Below are 13,198 nucleotides of genomic sequence, written 5' to 3'. Positions count from 1 at the left end.
TGGGGTCTAATGTACAAGGCCTGGCCTGTTTTCATTGGGTTTCCTGAGCTCTCCTTCATTCTCCCCAGTGTCGCAATACAAAGACACTTTTGTCAGCCGAGGTTGGACTCTCCTCAAAATCCAAGCACTTTCAGGAAAGGACTTGGAAGTCTATCTTCTCAGTTTCCATACCCCTTTGCCCTCTGCTCTGGCATTTCAGTTTGATTGGTTGTAGAGACCTTTCTCTTTCTTCCTTTCTCTTACTTCAAGTTAAGTTGATCAGTCTGCTTTGGAATCTATCATTCTTTTAAAAGTGTATCAGTAATCAACCAACTTCTTTTTTTCCTGTAGTAGTGCACATTTGAAAAGTCTTTTACCTCCTTATTTCACTGGCATAAGGTCTAGGACAAAAAGCCATGATAGGAATGTCAACCAATTATTATTATATTTTATGTTCATGGCCACAAGTTTAGTAAGAAATTTAATCCCTCCTGGGGGGAATGAAAAAAAAGAAGCTGGCAGAAAACCTTCCATTTGTCTTGGCAGCTTTAAAGCACCTGCAATTCGATATACTGTACTTGAACATGTAATGTGCTAATGTTTTAGAAGAGGGTGGCTTTGTATTAATAAAGCGTGCTATATATATATAAAAAAAGATCACACATTGCTATAAAAACGACCAGTTCTGTGAACTTGCAGCTTATTCAGAGCCATAATGATGGAGTGGAATGTAGAAGTTTAATATTGGAAAATATATTTGGTTTGATGTGTAGAGGATGCCAGGAAATACTCCTGTTTATGTAGCTATACAGCTGTTTAAAAATTAAAAACAGAGAAGAAAATATTAATAATCAAACAAGGAAATGTTAGCTGCTATTTTTGAATCCATTTTTGTGCCGATATAGGGCAGCCAATATAGGGCAACCACTCTGGGGCATGCTAGGATGACTTGAGAGAATCACAAGTGTGTTTGCCGGAATAAGCTAATTGTTGTTGTTGTTTAGTCGTTTAGTCGTGTCCGACTCTTCGTGACCCCATGGACCAGAGCATGCCAGACACTTCTGTCTTCCACTGCCTCCCACAGTTTGGTCAGACTAAGCTAATACAGTACAGTAATGTAAGGATTCTGACATCCTGGGTGTGCCTCCCATGACAGCACATAGATCTGTTGTATCTTGGTATTGGGCATGACTGATCTAATCCATAAGCTCCCACTATCCCTATCTAGTGAGTGACCATCTATTTTTTTCTGGCAACTGTCCCAGTTAATAACTTTCCCTATTTTGTCTCTATGTTGCTTTCTGGGGATATATTGTTACAATTTTGTTAGGGTGAGTTGCTAACATAGTTATTATTCAGGATCTAGCTCCTATTCTGAGATCTCTGAAAATCTCTGATTAAGGCAGCAATCCTAAATATACTTACAATAAGGATTGAACCCTATTGAGCATAAAATAACTGATTTCCAAGTAAACAGGTATAGGATTGTGCTCTGTGCTGTGTGTGCCTTGTATATTAAAATTAGCTACAGAGGTCATTCTTAAGTGCCAGCTAGGTTGGTGAGAGCAAGGGGATAGGGCCTTTTCAGTGGTGGCTGCATGGTTGTTGAACTCGCTTCCCGCAGAACTATGCATGGCCCATTCAATACAAACCTTTGAATGTCCTTTGAGAGCTCATTTGTTCCAGACTGCATTTCTTTCACAATGTTTGTATGGTGCTAATTCCTGAGACTATGTGCTTCCTTACAATACTGTGTTTTATGGTTTGACCATTCAAATATATCTTAATTGATCCCCTCTCATTGTTGTATGTCACCTTGTTAGAGCTATGCCCTTGAAGGAAGTATATAAAAACTTTAAATAAATAAATAACTGTGCATAAAAGTAAATACACCTGTATGAACACTGAGGTGTTATGTAGTAGGATATGTAATTTGCAGTTTCACAGAAACATGAGGCTTATTTTGAATGGTTGACAAAAGAGTTTAGAGAAGTTCAGGATGGTTCATTATTGCAATAACGAATGCAGAGAGAGAGGAGGACTTTCAGGGAATTAAAGGCAAAGGCCCTTAGACAGAGATCCTTGGAGTGAGGATAGGGATATTACAAATGAGTAGGGATGTGGGAGAAATTAGTTTCTGTTTGTATTTAAAGACAAACTTTGCACCTTCTGAAACAGATGTGAACTGAAACAGTCAACCTTCAATATTCACTCTTCTCTGAAGGGAAGTAATGTGTACAGACATCACATATTACTGTAAAGTGTTCATTTCATGCATATATTAATAAAAATAACATACAAAAATGCATGATATTGAAAGAAAATTGCACATAAAATATGTATGTTGGGATAAATGTACATTAAAATGCTGTTTCATTTTCATGAGAACCTTTTTATTATAAAAAGTTGAAATGTGAAGAAATGAATATAAGATTGGTAAACAGAGAAACTGAGAGAAATTGAGAGATTTGCCCATCCTTGCAAATGAGCTCCTATTTTTACCTGTGAAGTGTCAGTGGTTATGCTAATCACACTCAATGGAGAGGTGTTGCCAAAATACCACCTTTATAGGATCCCCATGGAACTTTTCATGTGTTTCTGCTCTAGACATGTAATGTGTGTTCTGGGATGTGAAACATGTCTCCATTTTTAATTCAGAAAAAAACAAACAAAATGCCTCCACTATCCATTGTTTGAGAATAACACTTGCTACTGTTTTTAATCTTTTGGACATCTTCACTATAACTTAATTGTAAATGTAGCAGAAGGCATGTTCAGTAAATACGTGGTTTGCTATTTTGCGCCTACTTGCCAGTGACTTTTAATAGTTTGAAATATTTTTTACATATGAGAAACAGGAGATTATTTTGGTTGCTGCCACAATACAATCTTAGTGTTTTAATTCATAATATATTGTCAAGGGTGATAATAAACATTGCTAGACTTTGGATTGTCAGCTTTATTTCTTTTACTCTCTCTTTTTTAATGCACAAGATCAACATTCAGTGAAAGCAGTTTATTTTCCCATTTAATATGTTTTTCTTTTTTTTTACTTGCGACATTTGCATCTGCTGTTTGCTTGTTAACAGTGTTAGAACAATAAATGCAGAATATGTTCAGTTTTTCCATTTCTCCCCTTTAGATTTGCTACAAAATCTAAAGGGGTGTCTGGGGTGGGTGGGTGGGTGTGTGGAGAGAGAGAGAGAGAGAGAGAGAGAGAGAGAGAGAGAGAGAATTTGTTTAATGCAGTTCTGTCCTCTGTGAGTAATCCAAATGAACCATTGTTTTGCATTTACAAAAGGTTTGACAAAGTATAAGGAAAGATATAAATTGAACCCCAGAGATGGAAGCATTTGGCATCTGTTAAAACATAACATATGAAATGATATGTCCATTGAAGAATCCAGCAGAAAATATTATTTGAAACCAGGCTAGTTTTATTAGAAATAAAGCTTACTTTTGAAAGCAGCTTCTATTTGGCCTCCTCCACATTGCACCCTTTTTGTTGAAATAGGGTTTTCTCAGCGGCATACATACCCTATACCAAAGTAACTGAATTTATATATTGTTGTAAATGTTTGAGAATTGGATTCTTGAGTTTTGAAATGAAATGACTACAGTTAACTGTATTAAGTGTAGCCTTGAATTTGACAGAAAATAACAAAAGCACTTATGACAACCTCTGCAAATGCTTAAATACTTTAGTTGTGATTGTAAGCAATAAATTGTATTATAAGAAGGCAGCCTCTAGCAGATACATTCCTAGGGGACAGCCTGAGCTTTGGGGACATTAAAAAACATCTTACAGTAATGAAATTCTGCACCATTTTGATTTAATAGATAGTTCTTTAAAGAACATGCAAACTAATTCTAAACCACACTGTATATACATGTACATGCTCTCTTATATAATGTATAAAATTGCTTGTAGAAACTATTTAACTTTAATGGGGCATTTCTTGAGGGTATAATAGGTAAGGTAACAGCTTTAATTATGATTTATACAGCAGAGAGCTAATATATTCTGCTAAATTAGGTAACTGTTGGTGGGTAGTGTACTTTTAAAAAAGTAATTAAGGGCCTGATCCTGAAACCGTTTAATCAGAGAAGGAGTCCTTATTGGTGGAATGAATTTTAGCAGGGCTACTCACATGAATAAGAACTCCTGAGCGATCAGTTTTAAATAATTCAGTTAAATATTTTTCTTTTAGTCTTCTTTCTAAGGAAAGGTTTATGGCACATATACCCCACTCTCTAATCCTTGAAAATACAATGTATTCTGCCAAACATCCTGGTAGTCATCCATCGAGTTTATGATGATCTTCTTCATTGCGGCCAGATGATCAGGTTGTAATTCTTGTCTTTAGGCTTCAAAATTCCCAGGTTCTGCTTAGAACTCTCATATCAAAGAAGAAGAAGAGTTTGGATTTGATATCCCGCCTTTCACTCCCTTTTAAGGAGTCTCAAAGCGGCTAACATTCTCCTTTCCCTTCCTCCCCCACAACAAACACTCTGTGAGGTGAGTGGGGCTGAGAGACTTCACAGAAGTGTGACTAGCCCAAGGTCACCCAGCAGCTGCATGTGGAGGAGCGGAGACGCGAACCCGGTTCCCCAGATTACGAGACTACCGCTCTTAACCACTACACCACACTGGCTCTCGCCTTGCCTTAATCTCTCATAGTAGCACCATATACTATTTCACCTTAGCAAAGCGTCTTCAGAGGAGAACAGCTACCTTCTCAATGACACAGTGTCCATCAGATGCACACCCAGACTAGGGTATAATCAGCATTAGTCTGAAGGGAGCTGCTTTACCTACCCTTAGAGTTTCTCCAACAGGAGAACAGGAACCCTTATTAGATATTTTAACAGTATGGGTCATTACGTTATATGTTCCTGTTGTATGCTTAGATTGTATAGTTGTGTTTGTCACCTTGTTAGGAAATCTTTCTTAAAGATGAGATATGCATATGCTAAATACACATTCATCGATAACTGGAAACACTGCACAACTAAGGCAGCTTTCAATAATAATAATAATAATAATAATAATAATAATAATAATAATAATAATAATTTTATACCGCCTTTCATCCAAGGCTCACAGAGTGGTTTAAAATTCAAAACACAAAAAATACATAACATAAAGCAAACAAAAACACCCCACCACTTTAAAAGGTCATAGATTGTTTAATTAGCCAAAGGCCTTGGAAGGTACCAGGCGAGCCTCCCTGGGGAGAGCATTCCACAAGTGGGGAGCCACCTCGGAAAAAGCCCATTCTTGTGTTGCCACCCTCTGGACCTCTAGTGGAGAGGGCACACGAAGAAGGGTCTCAGATGGTGAGCACAGATTCCAGGTTGGTTCATATGAGAAGAGGTGGTTCTTGAGATATTAGTGCTGATATTAATGTTTACACATTAGCTCGGGAGTGGGTATGGTGAGTGTAGTGTCACTGAGGGGTTAGCTCCATGTGTTTCTTCTCATCATGAGCTTAAATGGAACACCTGAAGATGGTCTTCTCGATGTGTCCTCTAGTCCCCCACCTATTTTTTTAAGGGATAAGAACTGAACAGTTTGGTTCTACTCCATTTTGGCCTAAGCTGTGGGTAAAAGCCTCAGCGCCTAGGGCTTGCCGATTGAAAGGTCGGCGGTTCGAATCCCCGCGGCGGGGTGCGCTCCCGTTGTTCGGTCCCAGCGCCTGCCAACCTAGCAGTTCGAAAGCACTCCCGGGTGCAAGTAGATAAATAGGGACTGCTTACTAGCAGGAAGGTAAACGGCGTTTCTGTGTGCGGCTCTGGCTCGCCAGAGCAGCGATGTCACGCTGGCCACGTGACCCGGAAGTGTCTCTGGACAGCGCTGGCCCCCGGCCTCTTGAGTGAGATGGGCGCACAAGCCTAGAGTCTGTCAAGACTGGCCCGTAAGGGCAGGGGTACCTTTACCTTTACCTTATAGAGTTTTCATACCAGACATGATCAGGGATAGCTATCATGGTGGCTTCCAGATGTGTTGGGCTCCATCTCCACTCATCTCCAGCAAATATGGCCAATGGTCAGGAATGATGGGAGTTGCAGTCCAAGACAACATCTGGAGTGCATCATGTTAGACTCCTGCATTGCACATATTGCATTGCACTCATCACTGGAAGAGCATCCATTACCCTGGAAAGTATTTGAAAATTTGTCGCACTGAAAAGTAGTCCTAGTGTTTGTTTGGCTGTATTTCTGTTTTACCTCAAATGAATGTAACCACAATTACAAGGACCTTGTGACATTTCTCTGTGGAACTGATTATGTAAACTCACCCTCAGACTAAACAGGAAGAAGATAATGGGTTATCAGATGATCTTGAGTCAAGCCGCTTTTCATTATTACTTTTATTTTTTAAAAGTCATACAACATGATGAGTCATGCTTTGGACACTTTTGAATAATTCTTATCAATATGTGAGAATGGAATGAAAAAGAAGGTCCTCTTGGCAGGATGAGGTAACTGGTTTACTATGAAGGTATATACTGGAAGGTGACCCTTTGTGAGGATATACCTTTAAATTTCTCAATTAAATGGGACTCTTCACAACTGTGATTTCTCTACTCACTTGCTCACTGTTTATTCTGCTGACCGAGACCAAGCAGGTATGGAAAACTCACCAAGATTGAGTATATACATATTGCTCTTTGCCTTAGGATGTGGTAAATAATTTATTCTTAAACTGGAAAAACATGGATTTTTTTTTTACATGTAATCACAAAGAATGCCCTCTTTGACTTGATCCTCATTTGCAATCATGTCCTTTCCAAGAGAAAAGTCTATTACTTATGTGGGATATAGGGGCAGGGAAGTGTTTAATTAACTATGGAAAATGTACCTGCAATGGAAATTGTGAGTTTTCTTAGCCTTTCCATTTAAAGTGCCTGAAAAACAAGGGTGAGTAAGCCAAACCTCCTCTTAAAAAATGTTTGTGTAATCTGTGTATGTGTGCACATGTATGCATATATATGTGTACCTAGACTTTTAGGTCTCTCTCCATTACTCTTCAAAAGCCACACAAATGACTGGATGAACAAATACATAAATAATTCTGATTTATTCAAGAGTCTCATCTATTACACAGACATCACTATGGAATGTGCTTTTCCTCCTACAAAATGAGCATGTTGGATCTTTAGTTTTTTACTCAAAATTAAAACTAATACGTCAAAGTTTTTGAGCCAGTTTTAGGTTAGTTCACCTGCTTACTTCGCTAAAGTTCTCTTTCTGTATTGGAGATGTGGGCACATGGTGATATGGGTTGATGAAATGTGAGCTTTCTACTTGTGCTGAAGATGCTGTGTACCGTAATTTATTTGCCATGTGCCCATCTTTCCTTATACCTATCATAATCATCCCACTTCAGTGAACTTTTCAGTGCTATAGTAAATTTGGATTGAATTGCAAATAGCAAATCAATTCCAGGATTACCAGTCCGACACAAGCAGTTCAGTCTGTGTTTGCCAAGTATATGTTGATTTGGCTGTGTGGCTATGCTCTAGGAGACAGAAGCACAGGTCAGCCCTAACACTGTTCTTTTTAGAAAGCAATCCCTGGTTATAACAGCAAAAAATGCTATTTGTAGTGTCCTATGGAAAAATGCCCAGAATTTGCTGGAAATAAACAAAATGAATCAAGGGGGGGACGGGACGGGCCATGATCAAAGCAACATTTCTGAGTTGCTTGAAACCTAGGCAGTAAAATGTTTGAGCCAGCCATGTGGAGTTATATGAGTTTTACACAACATTGCTGTTGACTTACTGTCAATAAAGCTTAAATACTAACAACAGTAAATGCAGAAATGTAAAGTGCATATGTACACAATTTGTCACATTCAACATATCTGGTCAAACATATCTGGTCCAGTGCAAAATTGAATTAAAATGTGCACCTTCTTGTAGACACTTTTGCCGTTCCATTTAGGAGGGCATGTTGACTTGAACATAGTTGAGCCACAGCCTTCTACATTGTTCCCCTTCTTCTCATTTATTAACAGCATAAGTGACTGATCCTCCTCCTCAGTGCAAACTTGGCCTTGCTGAGAAGTCCTGTTGAAGAGGCAAGGGGCAGGGAATGGAGGCATGACTGTCATGCATTGCTTGCGGGGCTCTAATCGCATGGCAGCATAACCATTGTGTTGGCATGTAGCTTGTGCTGAATACCTTCAAAGCAGGGAAGGGCAGGGGGTAGCTTAAAGCACAGAAGAGACACATGTGCTTCCCATGGGCATCTGGTTGGTGACTGTGAGAACAGGAAGCTTGATTAGAAGGGCCTGATCCATTATGTTCTTAGGACATTCAGGACTCTTTTCCTGTCCAAGCTGCTCCAGTTTTCATATTTTCCTTTATCTAGTCTTGTAGCCCTAGGTGAGAAATGGCATGGGGAGGCAGTTTGTGGAGAGTAGGGGTGTTGTGGACTGGGGTCACATGGGGTTGAATACCCATTACTATTTCTGCAGCAGGATCTCTGCAGTGTTCCTGTCTCCAGCATCATAGAGTCACCCAATCAGCATGAAAGGGGCGCCTTTTAGCCACCGTGTGATTCAAAGCTAAGCATTTTGGAGTACTGAAAACACAAGGTGCTTCAATTTCAAGAGAATGGTGTGCACGTTCTGTTACTTACAATGGAACTTCTCAGAAAACACAACTTAAGCCACTCCAATGGGAGATGCTGGAGCTCTTTAAATCATTTGCTCAGGGCATGTATATAGAAAATAGTAGATCTAGGTGAAAGGCAGTACTGTACATTGAGATGAGTAGCAATCATTGCAATGCAGCTCCAATTATTATTATTGTATAAATATAAAATTATTGTATAGTCATAGAAGATTGTATAATCTTAGAAGGGGCATAGCTGTGAAGGGCAGTACTATAACTAGCATGAAGGGATCCTTCTGAATTTGCCACTACACTATGGTGAGCAGGTGAAGATGGTTTAGCCCACCTATCCTTTCTACATTTTAACCACCAGTTTTTATATAATAATTAAATAGCCACACAATTATAACATGTGGGGAAGTGGCTATTCTCATTTTAGCTCTGAACATCCAGAGACATCTAGCTGGCTAGGTTTGCACTCAAATGGACCTTTGCACCTTTCTCTGTTCCCGGAAAGCAGTCCATATGTTCTTGTGAATCCAGACAACCCACCTCTTCACAGTTACCTACAATGGATGCAGAGGATCTTAGAGCAGGAAGGAGCCACAAAAGTCATATAGTCCAATCTCCTTCTAGTGCAGGAAATCCATTACTACAGCATAGGTGGTCATCTAGCCTTTGATTAAAAACCTCTAGCGAAGGAGAACCCACCATCTTCTGAGGTAGTCTACTTCCCTCTTGAGCACTTCATATCACCAGGAAATTCTTCTGAATATTTATTTAACCCCCCCCTCTGTGTGTGTGTGTGTAATTTGAACCCATTCAGAGGAGGCTGCTCCCTTAGGACTAATGGGGTGCGGTTCCACCAACCTCTGTTCACCAACCCTAAGTCAGTACCCGCCTACCTGCCTTCCTCCAGTCCAGGGGGGTAGTCTTGGTCAGCTTATTCCTCCTTAATCTCAGTGTTGCCATTGTAGAACTCTGCAGGCAGGAGCTGGAGGACAAAACTAGAATTACTTGTCTCTGCCTATCACTGGCTTTGGCTCCATCTGCTGTGGATCTCCCTCTTTAGTGCCATGTGAAGCTGGTAGTAGGCTAGGCCCCATTTCAATAATCTTTACCAAAGGGTCACCCTTAGCCTCTATCAAGGGAACTCAGAAATCCTCCTCAAAACTGTAGGCCCATGCCAATTGCCCCCCCCCCCGGTCTGACTTGTCCATAGCTGTCAACTTTTCCCTTTTCTTGCGAGGAATCCTATTCGGAATAAGGGAATTTCCCTTTAAAAAAGGGAAACGTTGACAGCTATGGGCTTGTCCCCGCTTTCTGCCCCACTAGTCCAAACAGACATCAGCCCCTCTGAACCCATTGATTTGGGTCCTACCCTCTGACTCAACAGAAAGTAAATTTGGTACATAGTCTGTGTGACAGCCCTGCTATATTGTCTCTTCTTTACTAAACATGCCCAACTCCTTCAGTCTTGTCTCATAAAATTTTGTCTCCAGAATCCTCACTATTTTTGTTGCTCTTCCTTGGATACACTCCACTTTGTTGGTGTCATTATTAAACTGTGGTACCCAGAAATGGGCACAGTACTCACACTCACAAAAGGGAGCACTTCATAATTGGGACATCATAGCTGAAAAGGCTCTCTCACTGGTTTCCAGCTACAGATAGGTAGCCATGTTGGTCTGCCATAGTCAAAACAAAATTTTTTTTTCCTTCCAGTAGCACCTTAAAGACCAACTAAGTACTTAGTTACTTACTTAGTTGGTCTTTAAGGTGCTACTGGAAGGAAAAAAATTTTTTGGTTTCCAGCTACGTATTTCAGGGTCATTTGAAGATGGGCCTCTGAGATATGTGAATTCCAGTGCAAAACTGAGCTGATCCATACATCCTGGACTAATGTGCTGATGAGAATGTAGTTACACTTTAGATTTCACACTTCTCCACATTATGCAATGGAGTTCTTGGCTCAAACACACACACACACACACACACACACACACCACAATGCATTTAAAAAATGTGTTTTTTGAGATAAAATGCATTCAAAAAGCGTATCCAGGGCATAGGAATATAAGTAAATTTTTCTAATTGATCCTGGGGACAGGAGACGGTGGAGAATGGTTGTTCACCATATCCATATTAATTTGAGTTAAACTATGGGATTCATCACCACAATCAAATACAATACACATTATTTGAATATGTATGGTACTTCCTTTTGCCTGCCTAAATCGAAAACCTTTTCATTTCACTCAATAATCCTAGGTTCTAATATTATAAGAAGGATAAAAGGACAAAAGTGTGCCTTTGTGCTAAATACATAAAACTATGACATCAAACACAAACCATAAGACTCTGACTTCCTTGACATCATAAAAAATCCTTTTGCATATATGTTTTAAGAAACCCAGTACAGGAACTCACACTATTTTTGCCTCCTAAAGTAAGTTATTTCTCCATTGGCTTGTAGGGGATCAACTCATTTCTAAAATGGTCTATGATTTCTTCTGAGAAGTGATTCCCTGTCTTTTGCAACAGGAAATCATTTATACATTAGGTTTATAAGAAGGAAGATCACGTAATCTCTGTAAGTGGTGGAGCGATGAACTGGCTAGGATGTGGCTCATTGTATGTGGGGCCTCTAATGTCTTGCTCAAATCACTAACTAGGGTCCCCCCCCCTTGTATGACTTTCAGAAGGAGATACGCAGATGTGAAAGGGTCAACCCAGCAAATGGAGGCTGGGATAATTTCCCTCCAAGGAAGCAGAATGAGATGGTGAAAAGTCTGTGCTACCTTTTGATCTTCTTTAACTTCTAGCAGAAATAATATACTCAATATTTTTCCTACCACCACTTTGCATATAATTGTCGTGTATTTCTGAGTAGTAGCAAAATGGGCCTCTTGACCTCACAAGAAGAGCTGTTACTCTACATTTAACAAAAAATGAGGCATTATGTATTAGCCTACATGTTTTGCAATAGCTCCAGCCATTTAGTAGCTACAGACCAATTTAAGGCATGCCCGGAGGCAAGCAAAATTGCACAAAATGGCAGCTAATTTATAGAAAGGAGACTGAGAGAGGAAATATTTGGAGGTCTAGTCCTTGGAGCCATCTGATTCGTATTATTGACTCATTTAGAAAACAGAAAGTGAGCAGAGACAACTTTTTAAGGAGTTTGGTTTCACGCAAATGACTTGCAATTGCAGCCCATTATTTTTATACCTAGACTTCATTAGTCATATCCCCCCCACCCCACCCCCGTCAAAGCTTCAACCCATGTCAAATGTTTTCAGAAAACACACCAGGACAGGTATGGAACTCATCAGCTTTGGTCAAAGGTCGGCCTCATTAAGGAGTCAAAATGAAAACTTTCAGTGTCTCCAACACATTGCCTAGACTTTTCTGCCCCCACTTTTGAAAACCATGGCCCGCTAAGCACCTCCTGCTCCCCAGACATTCAAATGCGATCAAGATGACAGGGTGAGCAAATGAATAGGATTCTTAACTGGCTGGACTTTATAATGAGGGAATGATTGAAACAACCAAAAACCTGTTTGCTATGTCTGTAGCACCATTTCCTGTAGTGAGATATAACTTCTCAAGACAATACTATTAAGGCTTCTATGGTTTGTTTTTTTTTAAAAATCAACATTAGGGTCTGTGACTGCAGCTGGCAAACAAAATACTGTAAATAGCAGGGTGCTGACTAGGTAAATAAGGCAGACTCTGATACACAGAACATTTCCTTGGCTTGCCTTGTCTCTTCCTGGGAGGTCAGTGTCTTTCAGTGAGATAGGGAAGTTGATGCACAGGAGTTGTTAGCAACTGGTTATCACGCTGTGCTGTGACAGATGTGTTTTGAGGAATGTGGAGGCCCTGAGATAAGAATAACAAAAGGCCATTCACTGAAGAGGTGCAGTTACACAGGCGAAGCATGAAGCTGGAAGATAGAAAGTGACAACAAACCATATCTATGGTAGCTGGGTTTGTACAGCATGGCTCTCCTAAATTTTATAAATAAATCTGCGGATGATATTGCTACGCCTGCCAATATTTCACAGGAGAAACTATGGACATACTTGTCTTCCTGCTGCAAGGATCCATTGCTGCTCGAGTTCTCCCACATTTCTTCCATTCCTGAAGACTTAGTCTGTCTGTTATAATCACTTGCATTGCAATAATGTTCTGCACTGATTTTAGAAAACCAAGAAGGCATCTATTATTTGGGTTAAAAATATACAAGAAAAACACACACTAAGGGCTGGCTGGATGAGTTTATATGTGATTTATGTGGTCATTTTTGTACATTCCATCCCATTTCCACATTAATCTGCAAAATTTTAAAGCTGTGTATGAACATTTTGCATTTAAATACATATTTTGAATGTATTTTCTCTCAAAATACACATTTTAAAATGTGTGTGTTTGTGTATTTCTATCTATTTATCTGAGAACTACATTGCAGTTATCAAAGGATAATTGCTTTCTCATCAGCACATTAGTCTAGGTGCAGATCAAGTCAGCTCATCTTGGAATTCACAAAGGTCAGAGGCCCATCTCCATGTGTCTCTGCATTAAGCAGCTGA

The 13,198-nt window shown here is 39.7% G+C and overlaps 1 protein-coding gene and 1 long non-coding RNA gene across 14 annotated transcripts in view; one reads left to right on the top strand and one right to left on the bottom strand.

Annotated features, from left to right (window-relative positions):
• The window catches only part of LOC128414747 (uncharacterized), a 54,445-nt gene extending 44,174 nt beyond the window's left edge, over positions 1-10,271 (bottom strand). Inside the window, exons 1-2 of the long non-coding RNA XR_008330723.1 lie at positions 10,207-10,271; positions 9,509-9,597 (exon numbers count right to left, since the gene is read on the bottom strand). This is a non-coding gene — a long non-coding RNA (uncharacterized LOC128414747). The remainder of the gene's footprint in view (positions 1-9,508; positions 9,598-10,206) is intronic.
• Positions 1-13,198, top strand: part of MECOM (MDS1 and EVI1 complex locus) — a 467,205-nt gene that overhangs the window by 54,195 nt on the left and 399,812 nt on the right. The gene's annotated exons all lie outside the window — the stretch shown is intronic.

Source organism: Podarcis raffonei, chromosome 5, assembly GCF_027172205.1.
Source record: "Podarcis raffonei isolate rPodRaf1 chromosome 5, rPodRaf1.pri, whole genome shotgun sequence".
NCBI classification, from domain to species: Eukaryota; Metazoa; Chordata; class Lepidosauria; order Squamata; family Lacertidae; genus Podarcis; species Podarcis raffonei.
This window is presented reverse-complemented; position numbering and strand designations above follow the sequence as displayed.